Source organism: Dreissena polymorpha, chromosome 15, assembly GCF_020536995.1.
Source record: "Dreissena polymorpha isolate Duluth1 chromosome 15, UMN_Dpol_1.0, whole genome shotgun sequence".
Lineage (NCBI taxonomy): Eukaryota > Metazoa > Mollusca > Bivalvia > Myida > Dreissenidae > Dreissena > Dreissena polymorpha.
The window spans coordinates 13,381,756-13,402,245 of record NC_068369.1 but is presented as its reverse complement, the minus strand read 5'-3'; the positions used below and the strand labels follow the sequence as shown (position 1 = coordinate 13,402,245).

Below are 20,490 nucleotides of genomic sequence, written 5' to 3'. Positions count from 1 at the left end.
CATGATCAATGTACCTATGAAGTTTCATGATCCTAGGCCTAAGCATTGTAGAGTTATCATCCGGAAACCATTTTACTGTTTCGAGTCACTGTGACCTTTGACCTAGTGACCTGAAAATCAATAGGGTTCATCTGCCAGTCATGATCGATGTACCTATGAAGTTTCATGATTCTAGGCCCAAGCGTTGTTGAGTTATCATCCGGAAACCATTTTACTGTTTCGAGTTCCTGTGATCTTGATCTTTGACATAGTGACCTGAAAATCAATTGGGATCATCTGTCAGTCATGATCAATGTACCTATCAAGTTTCATGATCCTAGGCCTAAGCGTTCTCGAGTTATCATCCGGAAACCATATGGTGGACGGACCGACCGACGGACCGACCGACGGACCAACAACCGACATGTGCAAAACAATATACCTCCTCTTCTTCGAAGGGGGGCATAAAAACATACGGATAAGCTTCCCTTGAAAATACATGTAATAACATTTCGGGGCGCAAAAAGGGGAATTATATTGTCCGGAATGGAAACACAAGATCGTATTCTTCCGTGTTATCGAATTGAGTTTTTTTCACTTTTCAAGGACTTCATTGAAAGAGAAGTGAGTGTTGGGGTTTCTAAAAAAAAGGACATTACCCTTAGTGATAGTCGCAGATGAGTAAAGCTCACATTCTGGTGGCGAGAGGCCTGCGATATGGCCCACAGACCGGGAACATACATCCAGGTCACCAATGTGATAACGAACCAACACAAAGGGGAGGCTTCCCTGGCGCTGACGTCACAAAGTGTCATACAGGTAAAAGGTCCGGTGCTATGATGACTGCCGACTTTCATATTCAATCCATGATCCCTGGGATGTAAGTTGGCCGTTTACACTCGACGCAATTTGCAGCAACGGCACATTGGCTTATTTGCCTCACCGTTACCCATTTGAACACTTAGGTGGCGAGGAGCAAGCGAGAGATTAATTTTTTGCCCAGAAAAATCAAGTGCTCTAAGCGGAATTGGAACCAAGGACCTTACGGTTCCTAGACCAGCATTCTTCCACTAGACCACTGTTTGCACATAACATCATAGTTTTTATAAACTCTACTCAATTTGAGAGTCTGTAACAGAAATCAGTACCATTCTTAATCCGGTTTTCTGAATTGTTGCCCCAATACGAACGAAAAGCGTCCCAAATAAAAGGAAAATCCATTAACACCTTAAAATATTGATAATATTTTACTTTCGTTTTTAACAAGGATCTACTGCAACTCAAATCAGTGACTATTCATCGCTTCTGCATTTGGTTGCACCATTATTAATTCTGTGTGTGTTTTTTTTTCATTACAATTTAACGCTTTTGTATTAGTAGTTTTAACATATGGTAACAAGCAGAACTGAAATGATTTTAGCTCATAACACTAATTACATTGGCAACCATCTAGGATGCATTTTTTATCTGTGCATATTTCATGCAAGTTTTGGAACAACAATGAAACTACAGTGCTTTAAATCTCAAGTATCCGTGAACAGTCGACCATTAAACAATTATGATCTGACCTTAATACAAGAAGGTATCATTACATTAAATAAGCTGCAGTAAGAGTTTGTTCATTTAATTTATTGGTCTTACATCCTCTTGACACCTTTTAACGAAAGTGATCATATTCAACATTCCTCGTAGAAAGCATATTTCTTTCCCATTTAGACTTGTACTGGTACCATTCCCAAAATATTGAGGAAAAAAACGATGTATTAATTTTTATTTTCCCTAAACAAGGGAGCATAAACCATAGCTTCAGCTTAAATTTGAAAATGACATATTGTCAATATAGTGTGTGTTGTATTCATTTATATTTAATATTAAATGCATTTTCATTTAAAACATTGTTTCAGAGAGAAAAAGTACTTTTATTTAAACTTAAGTCTTAAACAACAAATGTTGTATAATAACAGGATTAGATCAAACAAAAGAATGGCGGTGGAACCGAATTTTAAAGGCCTTTGCAAACAGTTTGGATCCAGATGAGACGCCACAGAACGTGGCTGCAAACAGTTTGGATCCAGATGAGACGCCACAGAACGTGGCGTCTCATGAGGATCCAAACTGTTTGCTATTCTGATAGTATTCTTTGAAAAAAAAATCGAAGAAAATGCAAATTTTAGAAATTCAGCAGACGACATTTTAGCAGACGACAAATTTCCCAGCATGCAAAGGGTTAAAACAAATTATAAGTAATAAGCATAAGTTATACCATACTGCTGATTCAGAGAAATAAGTCCAAGGTATTTCTTTATTTTAGCACATAAATTATAATGTCTGTCCCAATTCTAACTGATCCAACTGATTTTGTGTGGGTCTTAAACGACCTTCTCCTGAAAAGTATTTGAGTCGCGTTCTGAGAAAACTGGGCATAATGCATGTGCAGTCCGCACAGGCTAATCAGGGACGACACTTTCCGCCTAAACTTGATTTTCGGTAAGGAGGGACTTTATCGAAACTAAAAATACCATAAAAGCGGAAAGTGCAGTCCGCACAGGCTAATCAGGGACGACACTTTACGCACAGGCATTATGCCCAGTTTTCTCAGACCACGACTCATTTCTTTCCATCTCGATGTACGTCATTCTTTCCGCCAGTCACACATTGTTTCCGCATGGATCGGAGACATTCATGGTGTTCTACATCAATACGTCAGTTAATCGGTCAGGAAATATTTTCGGTACTTAACTTTTGCGAGCTGACATGTTTCCTACAGAAATGCATAAGCTGGGACTTGAACTTCCTCGGAAGTTGCAGTGGCAGTAGCAAAATATTTCTAGTGGCATTTTTGTTACTGGGCCCATATAATTTGTGTTCATATATTGTGGGCCTTTTATAATTTTATACTTTTTTTCGGTAGAGAACATTATGAACAGGGGACATCAATGGGCTTTAATTGAAATTAGAACTTCATTACATATTTTAGCAATAACGAGTTATAATGAGTATACTACATGTATTATGATGTGCTTTCATGTTGCTGAGTCTTCGATAGACAACATTATTGTCACAATTGAAGGAGTAGGCGGCTGTGAGGAAGTGAAGGAGCTCCCGGCCAATGACAGCGAATGCTACACTGGCCCCCGGCCGTTGACAGCGAATGCTACACTGGCTCCCGGCCAATGACAGCGAATGCTACACTGTAGCAAGCGACATTTTGAGTGCAGTCTTTCTGACCAAGATGTTGAGACCTACATTATGCAGATGCACCCGTTACCCTGCATCTGTTCATGGGTCTACTGTTGACTTGTGATTTTAACATTTGCTGTTATGTTTAACAGTGTGTTATTGTATTCAAACAGTGGAAGTTTGAGTGTTGCATGCATTTTAAAGGTGCCTCCACTTAATTAAATTTCTGTCAAAAAAACACGCGGATGACCCTAGGATTCTTCGGTGAAGGTCAAATATCTGGTTAGTGGTGCAGTAAAACAGACAGTGTTTAATGAACTGGTAATTGCAGTTTAGTTGTTAATTTGTGTTGAAAATCACGGAATTGGCCGCAAAAACTCGTGACATTCAGACCCCCAAATGGGCTGATTTTCCATGATAAAAATATAGAGCACGTGGGTGCACCATGGCTATCCATGTATTTTTTGAAAGACATACCCCCAACAATACTGAAGATATGTTTTGTATGAGTTCAGGTGTAGACGTTGTGTCAGGTGTGAGGACGGACGGTGCCCCTACCCCGGCAGCAAGTAGCTTTTTTCTATTCTGTTCAGTGGACTAATCAGGCGCTAGTTTGACAAAGATTCTAAGCTTTTTCCAGGTTTTGGAATGAGTGAAAGTATACGTTGTTTTTGAAGCGTAGTTTGCGATGTTAAAATAATAGTTCAGTGAAAATTAATTAAATGTGTTTTAATATCATTCCAAAATATTTGATAACAATCGATAGTGATGCCATCAGATCCTGGACTTTTATTATTTTGCATTTCTTTAAATGCTAATCCACATTCATATTCATAAAGTAATCCGTCACACAATTGTTGTTATGCCCCCGGTATGATGGCATATAGCAGTTGAACTGTCAGTCCGTCTGTGCGTCTGTCCGAAAACTTTAACATTGGCAATTACTTTTGCAATATTAAAGATAGCATCTTGATATTTGGCATGCATGTGTATATCTTAGAGCTGCACATTTTGAGTGGTGAAAGGTCAAGGCCATGGTCCTCCTTGAAGGTAACAGGTCAAAAAACAAAATCTAAGGGAAGTTACAAGCTTTCAAGGAAGATAATTTCTATTTTAAACAAGTTGGCAGGTACAGATCATTTTCACAATGGACGTAATATTTTTAAAAGGGATATTATCAATTTTTATTTTTGTTTCAAAGCGGTGCAGCAGGGGGAATTGTGTTTCTGACAAACACATCTCTTGTTCCTTCTGATTTAGAAAGTAGTGTATTTATTTCCCATAAGGTGTTTGGGGTTGCATCTTTATTATTTTGAACTGTATTGAATATTTCCTGTTTAATTTGTGATTAATATTGTATATCTAATAATATGCTGTATTAACTTTAAAGTATCCTGGGCCTCTTTTAGGTTGTATTTGCATAAAATACAAATTGAACGAGGCCCAGGATACTTGAAAGTTCAACTGGAGAGTGGTCAGTCATAAATCCTGGTTTTATGCTACATCTATAAATAATATTGCAAAGTTACCCAGATTTTAAACAATAGTCTGGTCTGCAAAATATTGTTGGTTTTGTGTTTGGGTGCTAGGTAAATTTGCTCTCGTTGGGATTTACTGTACACCAGATGTCTATTTATTATTATATTGTAGTTTTCAATTATGTAATTCAAAATGTTTCTATATTTCAAGAATGGGTGTAAAGGTTTCCATTCCTTTTATCTAATAATGGGTCAAGAACAACATTGAAATTACAACCGACTATATTGTTTTTGATCTTGGTTATTAGCTATAAAGGTTTGTAATGTTTCGTAAAATTTGGAATCATCTGTGTTAGGACCGTAAACGTTGATTAAATGTTAATTGTGTTTCGTGTATTTTGATATCTGTACTTGCTCTCTTAAAAGTTATTATTTCATTGAAGTTATCGCATGTGAAACCTTAATTACTTTTAATCACAAAAGCAATGCCTTGTTTACTAGTATGTTGTCTACTGTCTCTAGCCAGGAACAGAGAAAGAGTATCGTATGACGTAATTGACAAGCGAAGACACGATGACGTGAACAAAATCCAGGGGCAGTACTGTAAATTAAAAATATTAAAGGGGCGGTACTGTAAAATTGAATTACCAATAAAACAAGCTTGAAACAAGCTTAGGTAATTAAATATTAAGAATCATACGTATAAAAATGGTAATTCCATTAAAATGATCTCACGGGCATCAAACAGTATATTGGTGTTTTGACCACTGACGACAGAAATGATTCGATTTACGATGTGAGTCTAAATGTTATTTTCATGCAGATTTGTTCATACGACACAAAGACACAATTTTGTTTTACGAATCATTTTGGCTCAGAGGACTAAGTGAGTCATGTAAAATCAAATATAATATATATTTTTATAAACAACTGGTAGCAAGATGAGTTGTAGGTAATTGGTCAATTACCACATTTAAACTAATTATTTTGACCTGTTAATTCTTATCAGCCCTATTCAACAGTGAAATATGCCCATAATATCACTTTAATGATTCCAAATTTTAAGAGAAAAAAGATATAGTGAATCGAAAACCAACAAGCACGTGTTTAAGTACGTTAGCATCATATCCTTTTGATAAAAACGAGTAAATTAAATTTAAAAGTTTAATATAAACATTTTCTTCAAAATATTTTTATTTGCGAACACGCTTCAAAACATCTCCATAAAATGATGGTGGGAAATTCTATTAGTTAAATGCCATTTTTAAGAAACATTATATTTTGAAATTGAATCACCATACTTTGAGTGACATTTAGCGAATTTACTTCTTAGATTACGATACAAAAAACATTGTTTTAGCAATTTCTTCGTTAATATACGATTACGATCATTAAAATCTTTGATACATGAACATGCTCTGGCATAACGTACTAATTGCGAAATGTAAATACCGTAGGATGGATCTTTAGGGATGTTACCATCTAGGAACGGAAAATTCACAATTTCAAAGTTAAAGTCGTCCCGTTTGTCGTATCAACTAGTTTTAATCATATTATTTTTAATAGTAAGATGTAGGTCTAAATACGCAGCGTCTGTATTGGATTGACACGATCTATTTAAGACTAGTTCGTTTGGGTAGATTTTGTGAATATATTGTTCAAAGAATGGATTATCTAAATTAAGTATGTCATCAATGTACCTACTAGTAAGGTTAAAACATTGAATCAAATCTAGTTGTTTAGTTTGAGATAATTCTAACATAAATTCGCTGTCATAACAATATAAAAAGGATCAGCGCACAATTAGTACCCAGAGGAACGCCGATAATTTGTTTAAATATTTTACCATTAAATTCAACGAACAAGTTATCCAGAAGAAAAGTAAGTGCTGCACAAAAGTCAAGACAGTGTTTAAAGCCATATATGAGAGAGAGAGAGAGAGAGAGAGAGAGAGAGAGAGAGAGAGAGAGAGAGAGAGAGAGAGAGAGAGAGAGAGAGAGAGAGAGAGAGAGAGAGAGAGAGAGAGAGTGAGTGAATCTGTGTTGGAGGGTTAGTGAAGTATGTATTTGTTTATTCGTAACTACTTGGTTTAAATTATTTTCTTTTACCGGCTATCATAACACATTAAAAACAAACAACAAAAGAACGAGCTAGATCTAATGAGAATTAAATCAAAAACTTGAAATTTAACTGATCTGTCGTCTACAGTGTATATACGATCAAATAAAAGACAATACTGTCAGCATACAAGTAAAATTGACTTATTTCACAAGTTCAGCACGTATCAAAAGAGAACAACTCCATAGCTATAGATCATTGTGAAAACAGAGAAGCAGTAAATACGCCTTTTTTCTTTTACAGATATGACTTACACATCATCTTTGAATATATGTATTGTTTGTCATACGAATAATACAAAGTAATCTATAGCTATATCTTATTGTAAGAAAAAATACAAGCAGCAAACATACCATTTTGTCTTCTACTAGTATAAATTACATATAATCTTGGGTATTATTATTACATACATTGTTTGGCATATGAATAATACCAAATAATCTAATTATGTGAGACGCTAGTGTACACATACGGCTATATCTTCTGTACAATGACAGTTTCACACAGGAAAAAACACAAATCAAAATATCGTGTCATCTATCATTTAGAAAACACTTGGAGACTTTTCTAACGCATCACGTAATCAAATTAATACAGCTCCCATATTTGAGAACGGATTTTGTAGAAATTGCGACTAGGACTAATTCAACACATATCTAATACTTCATGTAAATTTAATTGAAATGGATCAACATTAAAAACTCAAAAATATCAAATTAAAAAAATCAGTGCAAAAGTAAAATTCTCAAAATCGTACAAATTAAAATATAAATGTTAAAAGTTAAACGTATTAACTTACACGTCTTAATGACCGACCCGACTGCAACATTGCGCACCTAAATATTAATACGTGTCATTTCTGTTTTTAAATTAATGTTATGTTTTCCTAGAGTAAGCACCCACCTAGTATGATGAAATTGAAATTAAATTGGAATTATATAGCATTGTACTACACTAAATAACTTTTCTAACGCAGCATTTTTCAAACTTAAATATCTTGGTCATGAGTAAATATTTTGATTAAAAAAAAAGTACATGTGATCATTATACTACAGTATGTCCAAGCAAACGATAAAATCATTCATCCGTGACGATGGGATGCTTTAGCAAGTGGAGAAAGTAGCCTGCAACATGCAACAATTTTTATACGAGAATTTTTTATTTTTAAATTAGTTTTATGTTTTCCTGTGATACCTTAAATTAAGAAATTGGAATAACAGTATATCATATCATAATTTCCACGTGCCAACAGATTAAACCACACCTTGCCAACGTGCACTAGGGCGCGATTGTCTATTATGAATGATTTTATCGTTATTTTGCACAGAATATAGTCAAATGATTACATGTGCAATTTTAAATCGAAATCTCAACTCATTACTGAGATATTCAAGTTTGAAAAAGTGTTGCGTTAGAAAAGTCTCCCAGCGTATATCCGTAATTGTATTATTTACAAAGAATCACATTATATGAATTAAGCCTTTAGACAGTGTGTATAATCAATGGGGTTTTCAGGCATTTACACACGGGCTGGACGAATGAAATCACACCGTTCAGAACCTTATTTTTGAAAATATCTCAAGTTATTGAAATACATTTGCAAAAATCGTTAGTGCCTAAAAGACACTTTTTCTTGCAGTTTGTGCCAATGTCTTAAGGTATAAGAATAAACCCTTGAATACGTCTGAAATCGGTGACAAAATTTCACGTTGCGTGAAGCATAAACGTGTAGTACAAATCGAAATTCGAAAAAGAACACGGGCTTGTTAAATAAAGTGATTCTGATGTATTTCACATTGTCATAAGCAGCAAAAAAAATCTGTCATTTATGCACTAGTTGAAATTCTTAAAAACAATTGTTTTAAAAAGTTATTTGAAATAAAGCACCACTTACCGTCGGGTTTACATACATTAAAGTTAAAAGGGAACCCCACAAAGTCACGTGATCCTGCACCATGTAGAGTTATAACATTAGGATCGGCAGTGCGTTATTTCAAGGGCGTATTATATTATTTTTGGAATTTTTCACAAAAGCGGTAAATGCACTCTAACGAAGCTTCATTTTCAAACATTCCGTGCTATTTACTAGTAAACACAATAAATTAATTTTATCCTACAAAAGCAATAACCATTTGATACGCAATGCACTATTTTAAAGGCGCATATTTGCTTTGGCAAGTTCACAAAAGACAACAACAACATCAAAACAAAAAAGGGATAAACACTACTTAATAACCACAAGTGTATATATATCTTTAAATATCGTTTGAAATTAATTCAAATATTTAACTATTTTTTCATATGCACAATATATAACAAACTATATTATTCTTATTTCAAATATTCAGTGTTTTGTTGTATCATTACAGTGTAACATGTATGTATTAGCTGATTAGTGTATGTTCAACATCTAGTTTACAGCATGGGTTGGTGTAAATATATTTCAAGGTATTGCTATGCTCTATGTTCACTTAAGCTTACAAAAACGTTAGTCATCGCAATTAAATGACATGCATACAATCTTGTCCGCTTTAAGGTTGGCCTAATTTAACGAAAGTGAAATGTATTAGGTTAGCCATCGGGTTAAGTACTCACTGTCGCATTTGATTCAAGTGTTGTACATTTATTGTAATAAGCGATACTTAAAGATCGTATACTTTGTATTATATACCTAAGTATGTTTCGACTCCCGATAATGAGTCGATCTAACTTTAGAGACAAGTGTGGTGATTTTTAATCTACCACCGTTCTTTGCTTACGTTCATTTTCCTTTAGGTATATTGTTCCTTTTAGTTAATATATTAAAAGCGTCCATTGATTTCCGGTTTTACGTAGATCTCAGCTGAATCACTATGGAAATGTCGGAGTAACGCCGTATGAGCAGAAAGTATAAAAGCGTGCGTTTCTTCTATGAATAGTCAGTGCTCGGTCAGCAGCTGGAGCGTGCGCGTCGCGACCGAGGCGAGAGTCACCCGCAGAGGATCTTCTTAGAGGGAACTTCAGTACGCTCAACGTGCTGGGGAAACCGTCTCGGGGATGAAGACGACGGCCGGTGAGTTCGAGCATGGCCATAAAGGCAGAGCGGCGAGCTGCAGACCCTTGGGAGCTGCGTCCAGACAGAGTTTTGTCTTTAAGATTGTCTATTGTCTACCATTGCACATTAAGGTCTCATTGGCCACCGTGCACTGGTCTATTTGGATCTAAATTATATCTTTGGCGAATAAACGGGCAGCCGGGGTAAATATGACCTACTTTGGCTAAAATTATTCTTTCTCCCCTGAAAGGTCACAGGGACAGGTCGGACTATAAGGACCTCGTGAAGAGGACGGTAGGACCTGTAAATAAACTCTGATACACACACATGAATAGTCAGTTGTACTGCCGATTTTGTCGAGTTAACATCGCGAAAATAGGTAATTAAATTATATTATTAACATACATCAGGGACTTTGGGCACATAGAGACTGGCTATCCTCTCCAAACTTTCTGAGAGCCTTGAAGCTGGATTCCTACCTCTCAGCAGCCGGGGCGCTAAAAGTTGATATATAAGTCACATACCTTCATACAAACACTACAAGGATCCTTACCTAGGGTAACGAGTCACACAAACTCGGAGTCATAACGAAGTGTTCTGAGACATAGGTCTCCATACATAGCTCCGAGACATAGGTCTCCATACATATGTAGTCTCGAGGAATAGGTCTCCATACATAGACCTGAGGCATAGAATCTCCATGCATAGTTCCGAGGCATAGGGTTCCGTACATAGTCCTGAGACATAGGTCTCCATACATAGACCCGAGGTCATAAGCGTAAATAGTGAGGTTCGAGGTCATATGATTATAGCATTTGATAATACTTGATTTACTGTTTCAAACCAATCATTGTATAAATAACCAATCATAAAGCAAGGTAGCTTGAGGAAAATTATATACTATTGTATAGTGCTTTGAGTTATTGCCTGAACCATGCTATAAAGACCGACGCTCGGTCGAAGACCCGTTACATAATTTGGTGGCAGCTGTGGGATAGCAGCAGGATATCAGACCGTTATCCATTACCCACAGCAACAGTATGGCTTCAGGCGGAGACCGAGAGCTCGATGCGTTATATGAAGAGCTAGAGCAACTTCGAATACAAAACCAGAGGCTCAGACTAGAAAGTGAGATCTCCGGGCTACAGCTAGAAATGGATTGCATGGACACAGAGTCGACCGACCACAAAAGACTGTCCCGAAGTGCGGGTATGAAACAAGAAGCGTCTAGCCCATGTATCTCGGAACATACTCGAGCACCAGACCCGAAATATGCTGAAGATACCCCGAATTATGTGACCAAAAGACGGAGTACATCGGAGACCCCGAGCAAGGAGCGTACCGCTATAATGAGACCTGCGACGAATAATGGTTTCGGGTCCTGGTCCGATTATAAAGCGCATTTCGATGCTTGTTCAGAGTTGAACATATGGACTGAAAAAGAGAAGGGACTGTACCTTGCCGTATCGTTGAGAGGTCAGGCACAGGGTGTATTTGGGAATTTGTCCAAACAATGCGATGACTATACAGAGCTTGTGATAGCTTTGCAAGAAAGGTTTCAGCCGCCCAATCAAACAGAATTGTACCGGGTGCAGCTTCGAGAACGAAAACAGCGTGCATTGGAAAACTTGTCAGAACTAGCGCAGGACATCAGAAGGCTGGCAAATTTGGCTTACCCTACTGCCCCAGCCGATGTTAGAGAAATCCTTGCAAAAGAGCAATTTTAAGATTCGCTACATAGCGTAGAGTTGAGGATACGCACCAAACAGGCTAGACCATCGAGTCTGAATGATGCTGTGCGTCATGCAGTCGAAATGGAAGCCTACTACAAAGCTGAACAAAAGCACCTTGCCTCAAGTCAGTTGCTGGCAACACGTTCTGCGGAGGGCGATAGCCGGATCAAACATCAGAACGACCTCAAGTCCTTGCAGTCTGCAATTCAACAATAACAAAACGAGTTCCGTGAGTGGAAACGACAAAGTAATAGTGCCACGAGGTCATTTCAACATAGGAATACTAGCTCAGATAGGCCACGGAATAACTTCCGAACACCTAGATGGAACCCAAGGCGCACTAATGTTCGAAGGTATAATAATAGCCAAAGGTCAAACACGAATACGTCACATAAAATGGACCGAAGTACAGGTGACAAGGGTGGTGAAGTTAAGAAATCCAATTTCAATGGGGCCGGCTTATTCTTCGTAACAGCACACATCGATGGTTCTGCTGTAAGCTGTCTTATAGACACAGGAGCTACACTTTCGCTGATGTCAACACAGACCTGGAATTTGAACCGTGGAAAATGTTCCGAACTCAACAGTTTTGACAAGGACATTATCGCAGCATGTGGAACGCCGCTTACTATCAAAGGTCAAACTACAGTAGACCTACGCATTAATGGAAAAACATACCCGATCAAGACGGTAATAGCAGATATTGATGGAGAAATCATGCTAGGTCTTGACTTTTTCAAGCAGTATCAGTGTCATATTGATTTGGCATCTGCGCAGATACTAATTAATGGAGACAGGTGTTCTATCAAAAGCAAAGGAGCTTCAGGATGCGCGGATAGCACACCAGCGTCGTAGGATTTAAAGATAGAGCATAGACCACGTCGGTTGCATGGAAATGCTGATGATCTAAATTGGAGGCAATTTAGACAGTGCGGTGAATATTGTCCTGACACAAGAGAGGTAAAACCTACAGTGGATATCATCGAACAGAGGAAACCCCAGGATGCTGATATAATATTAGATATTGTCTCAGCTCAGCACGCTTACGCAGATGTTTCACGTCTGAAGCAGTGGATCCTGGATAATGCACGACCAAATAATGCTGACGTTGCAAAATGCAGTCCTTTCCTCAAGACACTACTTAATCCATGGGAGCGTCTCGAAGTCAGAGATGACTTAGTAGTGCGGAAATAGTGTGTATTGGCAGGTCATCGTTCCGTTCAAACAAAGGCGAGTTGTGTTGAAACACATGCATTGTATCAAGGCACCAGGACACCTTGGTATTAAGAAAACGTTTGAAAAGATAAGACAACGATATTACTGGCCTGGACTACGACATGATGTGAAGATCTATGTGAGCGGTTGTGACGTTTGTGCTAAACGCATGAGGCCTGCTCGATCAAAAAAGAGGACCATGGCGAAAACGAAGACTACCGCAAGTACTTGCACTTCGTTTGCAGTATGCAAAAATGATGTACCGGTTACGGTGAGCTTCCGAGACCATATTATGACGTGTGCCTTGAAGAGAATCGCATGCAAAGAGTGTGGAGTGAACTTCAAGAAGGTCGTATACCTTATACGACATTATGCCCGAACGGGGCACGATAAAATATCGCAGGGCAGTGACAAGGGATGTTCTGAGTCTGCCAGTGCTTGCGCGAGTGCAGTGATTGATAAGGAAAATCACGGCGAAAGTGACTGGGATTCAGATCCCGAGGTCAGTGTGGAAGAGAAGGGCTCTTCTACAGACGAAGCTAGTGACCTCGATTTAGGTAGGGCAGTTAGGAAAAGGACGGCTTCAACTCCTGTTCAAGCGCCGGTCAAGCGAGCTAAAGGTTCGGAGTCCGAACGCCCTGGACCCAGTTGTCAAGTCAAAATCCTTGATGAACAGTGTGGAGGTGTTAATAAGGTAGAGACTGGGAAGTGATTGCGCAGTAGCGGCGTTCGAGCGGATGACAAACCGAAGGTACGTATGAGAGAATGCCTTTCAAGTCGACTGTGTTGTCCAAGAGTACACAGAATGCAGTTATCGTTGCTGAAAGGGGGACACAGACACGAGACACCGTGCAAGTGCTAAACGAATGTCAGTGCAACAAATTGCACAAGTGCAATTTTTGTGTCATATATTTTGAGGATATGGCAAAGTTCTTTATCCACCAGGGTTGCCATACTAATGGACAGCCTTGGAGGTGTAATGTGTGCGGACACACATGTAATGACAGGCAGTCATTCTTTATCCATGTCACAATGCAACACTATGCTTAGATTGCAATGTATGATTTTTTTTATTTTCTGTTAATCGTTGACACTTAGGTAAAGTGAATATTACTGTTACAGAGTATTAAAGAGTATCATGTTTTGTTAATTATTGTTGTTCGTTTTAAGACTGTTTGATTTGCCATGTTATGTTGTTTAAACAAAAAAATAAAAAATAATATAAATACATGAATAAGCGGGACGATTAAAATCGGAGGCGTGGGTAATGTGTTGATTTTTAACCTACCACCGTTCTTTACTTACGTTCATTTTTATTTGGGAATATTGTTCCTTTTAGTTAATATATTAAAAGCGTCCATTGATTTCCGGTAAGCATTGTTGACATTGTTAAGACCATTGTTAAAAATATGCCTAGAAATGTATCGTTGTATGTTGTTTTTATATCCATTTGTTTAAAAAATGTTTATTGCGTTGATAAAGACCAGAACCTCTTTATTATGCTTTATAATTAAGTCAAACCACTATTACGTAGATCTCAACTGTATCACTATGGAAATGTTCGAGTAACGCCACATGAGCAGAAATTAAAAAAAAAACGCGCGTTTCTTCTATGAATAGTCAGTTGTACTGCCGATTTCGTCGAGTGAACATGGCGAAGATTGGTAATTAAATTATATTATTAACATACATTAGGGACTTTGGGCACATAGAGACTGGCTATCCTGTTCAAACGTTCTGAGAGCATTGAAGCTGGATTCCTACCCATCAGCAGCCCGGGTCGCTAAAAGTTGATATATAAGTCACATACCTTCATACAAACACTACAAGGCTCCATACCTACGGTAACGAGTCACACAGACTCGGAGTCATAACGAAGTTTTCTGAGACATAGGTCTCCATACATAGCTCCAAGACATAGGTCTCCATACATATGTAGTCAACAGGAATAGGTCTCCATACATAGACCTGAGGCATAGGTATAGGTCTCCATACATAGACCCGAGGCATAGGGTTCCGTACATAGTCCTGAGACATAGGTCTCCATACATAGACCCGAGGTCATAAGCGTAAATAGTGAGGTTCGAGGTCATATGATTATAGCATTTGATTATACTTGATTTACTGTTTCAAACCAATCATTGTATAAACAACCAATCATAAAGCAAGGTAGCTTGAGGAAAATTATATACTATTGTATTGTGCTTTGAGTTATTGCCTGAACCATACTATAAAGACCGACGCTCGGTCGAAGACACGTTACACTAGATAGAGCAACAATCGGTAAATTCTTGAAAGAAAGAAGCTAAAAAGTGGAAGACATAGGTAATGGTTTGATTCGAAAGACATGGGTATTTAGCTGGTAAACGCTTAGCTTTAAACTGAAGGCACTAATAAGTCATGATATATTTACGTAATGCTGTAAATAAAAATATTAATATGTCTAGGGAATGTTTACAATAGATAAATTCAATATGTATACGATAACTATATTAAATAGCAGGAAAAGTACGCTATTTCGGTGGTATATAGTAATGTTTATGATAATATGCAACTATCTACGCATTATATTAACGTACTTCGGTTAAATAAAAAATAAACGTTCACGATATTGTTTTGTAATTGTTCAAAAACATGATGTATAATCAGCAGTTATCCTCGTGAATTTCATGTGTTTCTTGACGTTTTCAGATCTGTATTTCTTTGATCTTTACTTTAAAGCTGTTTCAAATGTGATGTAAAGTGAAGTTTAATTAGGCCAAGGTAGGCCCATCTAGTATTTGTATTGGCCCTGCGCTATGTTATAGACTAATCCGTTACTATATCGGTAGTATATTACGCCGTCTATGGCCCACGCAGATGACACGATGTCTGCGTGTTGTTTTCTTTCGTACACAAGCAAACACATTTGCGTTTAATTTCGTGAGATGATCATTGACATATATTGGGTTTGCTTGTTTTCTGAGTTGCTTGGCGTGCCGTACATTTGGCTCATTTTCATGAGCGATACGATTTTCAACACAATGTGTCTTTGTTTTTTCTTGTCGTATGTTCCTATTCTATGGGTAACATCGATGTTTTCCTTTCGTAGGTTAATTTCAGCTGTGTTTTTCATGTTTTCATTTTCACTGTCTTGCATTCCTTTTATCTTGATGTTGCTCCTTCTTCTATATTGTTATATCTTATTAAATTTAACGCGTGTGATGTTTCTTGCAGTTTAATCCATTTATGCCTAGTGGACTCTTCCATCCTTTTAAATTGGATCAATTTATTTCCAAAATTAGGGATGTCTAGTATATTTATTTCTATATTTAGAATTTTTCTTACAGAAATTCCTTTAAGCAAACAGCGCGGACCCTGATGAGACGCCGCAACAAATAAGTCGATACTTATTCATACGATGATAAACAATTCCAGGAACACCCCGTTTATGCTAGCTCAGGGTACCAATTCTCGAACGATTTTTTGCCGACTTTATTTAATTTGTCGAAGTGTTTCAATTTTTTAAATCTATAACATGTAAAGAAAGCAAGCGTTAATAACTCGACCTTAACGTTGGTCAAATGAAGTTAGTTCTGTTTACATTTTGCAACCCGTTTGGAACCAATTATCGAACGTTCACTAAAGCAAGCCATCAGACATTTGCAGCACACACGTAACTGGTAAAATAAATTTAATTACATTGCAACTGACGTGGATATTCATTACTAATATATTTTGTTCATTTAATCAAAAGATTGATACTTATTGATACTCTGGACAAACATTTTCCTTTTTTGACTTCTCTTTCTGCTGCTTTTAGAGCACAGACTGACTATGTATTTGATTTTCTTCGCGTCATTTGTTTAAAAGAAATAAAAAGAAAATCTAAATAGATGTATTATATTTATGAATAAAATGATTCTCAATAAATGCTGTTGAATGTTACCGAGTTACAAGTTGGCTTCAGTACGAATTGACCATAAAACAACTTAGTTGTTTGCAACCTAATCGATAAAAATAAAAATAGAAAACAGGGCGAGGTCAAGAACGTAATCGCTTATTTTGACAGTTGTAAACAAAGTGAAAGGTAGTAAAAAGCCTTAAATGTGAATGAAAACATCGCTCATATTGTTAGAATCTTAGAAAAAAAAACATTTTGATGACTTATAATTAACCACACATTTATCTGGTCAAATACAGTCGATCGGGTAGTTCCGGATCTCGGGTAATACCGAATCAACTTTATGATTTAATTGAAATATTAGTCTAAAAGATATTGGCATATGAATATAACTGTGATTTGTGGAAAATGTGATCAATTACAAGCATTAACAAAGTTTTGCTTCTTATTTCAACGTTGTTTTCATTGAAAATCACGCTTTGGTAACTATCACAGTCATGTCATTTTACCGTCGCACCGTCTATCTATAACACGCGTCAACAATTGAAAGACGATTTAGAAGCACATTTCCTTGGTAAAGATAAATGCTTGTACATTAAGTATGAATTTATTATTTTTATTTAAATTCCTGTAAGTGATTTTAGTATATGTTAATGATTTATGGAAATAAAAGCATGGAAATTGCACCTCGTGTACATGGCAGTTGCGGATCAGCTGATTGGGGAAAATCTCAAAACAGTTGTTTATTGTTTAAATACTGTGTCTGTAATATTCTAAAGCTCTAGCTACCACAAACGTTTGTGTATATACTTACAAATGGAAAGTGCCTAATTTCTCATAAATTTGTTATATTGGTTCATTGGAATTATTTAATTATAATACTATTTAGTGACTTCAATGTCGAGAAATACAGAGAATAAGATTTTATTCTGTCTGTCCCAAATTATAAACCTTGCTCATAAAATAAAACTATATGGTACTATATACCTGGTTCTCCAAACTTAACATGTTCATGCATCTGATTGAGATCTATTATGCAAACCAGTTATGAGGCATTAGGTCTAAGTCACGAGGTCAAGGCTAACACATACAGTAAGCATTTGTTGCATGCATCTTGGTTTGTTTTTATGTTTATGTGTGTAGTAATAAGTTATAATATTTAAAGGTATAATAGCGGAGTAAAAAAAACCAGCGGAGTGCTAAAAACTGTACTATAGAAAAATATATGGATTAATAAATAATGGTAAGATGTAGTGCTGAAAGGAGATTAGCAATATTTAAAATTTTTATCCTATTTTTAATGTATATTTATGCTGTGATTTTGCATTTCAGATAATTGTTAAGTTGGACTGATGGGTCCTAAAAAGGACGGGTGCTCTGCACAGTCATTGGCATAGAGCCTGAAGCGGATACATTTTTACATTACTGTGATCCTATTATTGTTAAATGTTGTCAATATATGTTATTTACCAAAAATTAAACTTGATATCTAGTATTGTTTTACATTTTTTTACCATTTTTATCCCAGAGGTACTGGTTAATGTTGTTTTTTATATACTTTTATTACATTATTTTTACATTATTGTGATTCTTTTATTGTTTCATGTTATTATATCAAGAAAGTAAGTTGATATCCAGTATTGTTTTCCATTTCTTTAGCAAATTTATTCCAGAGGTACTGGTTTATGTTATAATTTTTATGGATGTTTTATATATTTTTCATTATTGTGATAAATATTAGCAAATGCATTCCAGAGGTACTTGTTTAAGTTCAGTTGTCATTTTTATGCCCCCGGATCGAATGATCGGGGTATATTGGTTTTTGCCTGTCTGTCTGTCATTCTGTCCGAAAACTTTAACCGTAGTAAAAGTTTTGTGATAACTTATGCAGTATTTAAGATATAAACTTGATATTTGGAATGCATGTGTATCTCATGGAGCTGCACATTTTGAGTGGTGTAAGGTCAAGGTCATCTTTCAAGGTCAAAGGTCAAAAAAACAAATCCAAGGGAAGTAATAAGCTTTAACGGGAGATAATTATCTGTACCTGCCAAATGATAAAAAAATCAAAGCGGCGGTATTCCTGACAAACAGTCTCTTCAATGTTATTGGCGTCGTTCTGGAGAGCGGCGACTAGTATGTAATGCTTTTTTTTCGCTTATGGAAGGAGAAGTTATTTTACGGATCAATGTATATATTTTTGTTGTCAGAATATCTTGCATAGTGGTGATTTTTTGTGTAAATTGGTGTAAATAAGTACTGCATTTGTGCCTATTACATTTTTTACAACATTTATTGCCAATAATGCAAAGCTAACTGTTTTAATAAATAACTGATCCACAACTGATCACAGGGGAAAGATCACACATACTGGGCAAATACGCGAAACTTTCTGGTTTTGTATAAAAACAAAACATAATGAAAATATATTTATTTTGTGTTTTTTCTAACTTGCTTATTTAGTGGAGAATCAATGAAGTACGATATTTGACGACCTATCGCGCAAGCAAGTTTATTGAAAGGCGTAGTGGTACGAAAACGTACAATGTTTTATTTTATGCTTTCCGGTGGTTTATAGAGAAATATCAGTGAAATAAAACTGGTATTTCACTGTTTGAAACAGTGAAAAATAACAGTGAAAAATAACGATATTTTTCACTGTTTTACTGTAAAATGACGTCATTTTTTCGACGAAATGACGTCATAAATCCAGCGACATTATCCAATTAAACTCTTTATAAATGTATATAAACGGTGCAAAAAGCATAAAATAAAAAGAAAATTTGTTGGAATCGATGGAATATCGATTTTAATTCACTCGTGATCATAAACAATACATATTTTCACTCGTGGCTGCACCACTCGTGAAAATATTATTGTATATGATCACTCGTGAAATAAAATCGATATTCCATCGAATCCAACAAATATCCTCTATTTAGTTTATTAATAGACATATAATAACGATCGCTATACACAACTTCACCAAATAGCAGTACATAAATGATGTCAGCCGGAATAGCTCAGTTGGGAGAGCGTTAGACGGACGTTGTTTACGCAACAATCTTCTATAGGCCCACGGTTCAATCCCGGGTTCCGGCACGAACGAAACAGTTCGGCGGCTGACTTTTTTTTCTGTCAGGTTAATAAATATAATAAAACTATATTTTATGTAGACATTTTAAAATCCATTTTACTACAATTGGACATTTTTATTAAAATTAATGGATGCCGCGTTGTTACAACGTTAATTAAAATTTCTTACGCCACTTAAATATCTTATAAAAAATACACGTGTTTTTATATTAACAAATAAATGCAAACAACACATATAATATCCATGTTTTTTTTATGATTGTCTATCATAGGCCCTAAGTACTATCCCTAAAACATATAGAGCGCGAAGCGCGACACGTATTATTGATTGTAACAATGAGTTGCGATAAAGGAAGCAGCCGCTTATCAAGGAGGAGTTGTGTCCCAGCAACCCGTTTCCCTAGAGTAAAGCACTCCTCTGAGGTTTTTTTAAGAACCACATATAGAGCAAGAAGCGCGACACGTATTACTACCCAGGTGGTATGGACCCTTAAGCTTTATCCGACCATTACGTCCATTGTTATCTTGTTTAGAAGTTGAGAAATTTTGAAATCGTTGTTCCAAAATTTTCATCCGATTGTTCCCAAACTTGCACAGGTTTTTTTTTATCAATGAGGACCCAACCCAAACTCTATATGAGCATTATCGGACCATAAGTCCAGAATTATGTCTCTTTGAATTTTAAAATAAAAGTGAAAAACTGCTTGGTTAGATGATTATGTCAACATTTTTCATCAGATTCTTTCCAAACTTACAGTGTCTTTATATCAATGA

General features: G+C 36.4%; 1 non-coding gene across 1 annotated transcript; it reads left to right on the top strand.

Annotated features, from left to right (window-relative positions):
- The first annotated feature begins 19,632 nt into the window (after positions 1-19,632).
- Trnav-gac (transfer RNA valine (anticodon GAC)) lies at positions 19,633-19,722 on the top strand. The gene is given in 2 exon segments: positions 19,633-19,669; positions 19,687-19,722. It is a non-coding gene; the product is annotated as a tRNA-Val (tRNA).
- The last annotated feature ends 768 nt before the right edge of the window (positions 19,723-20,490 follow it).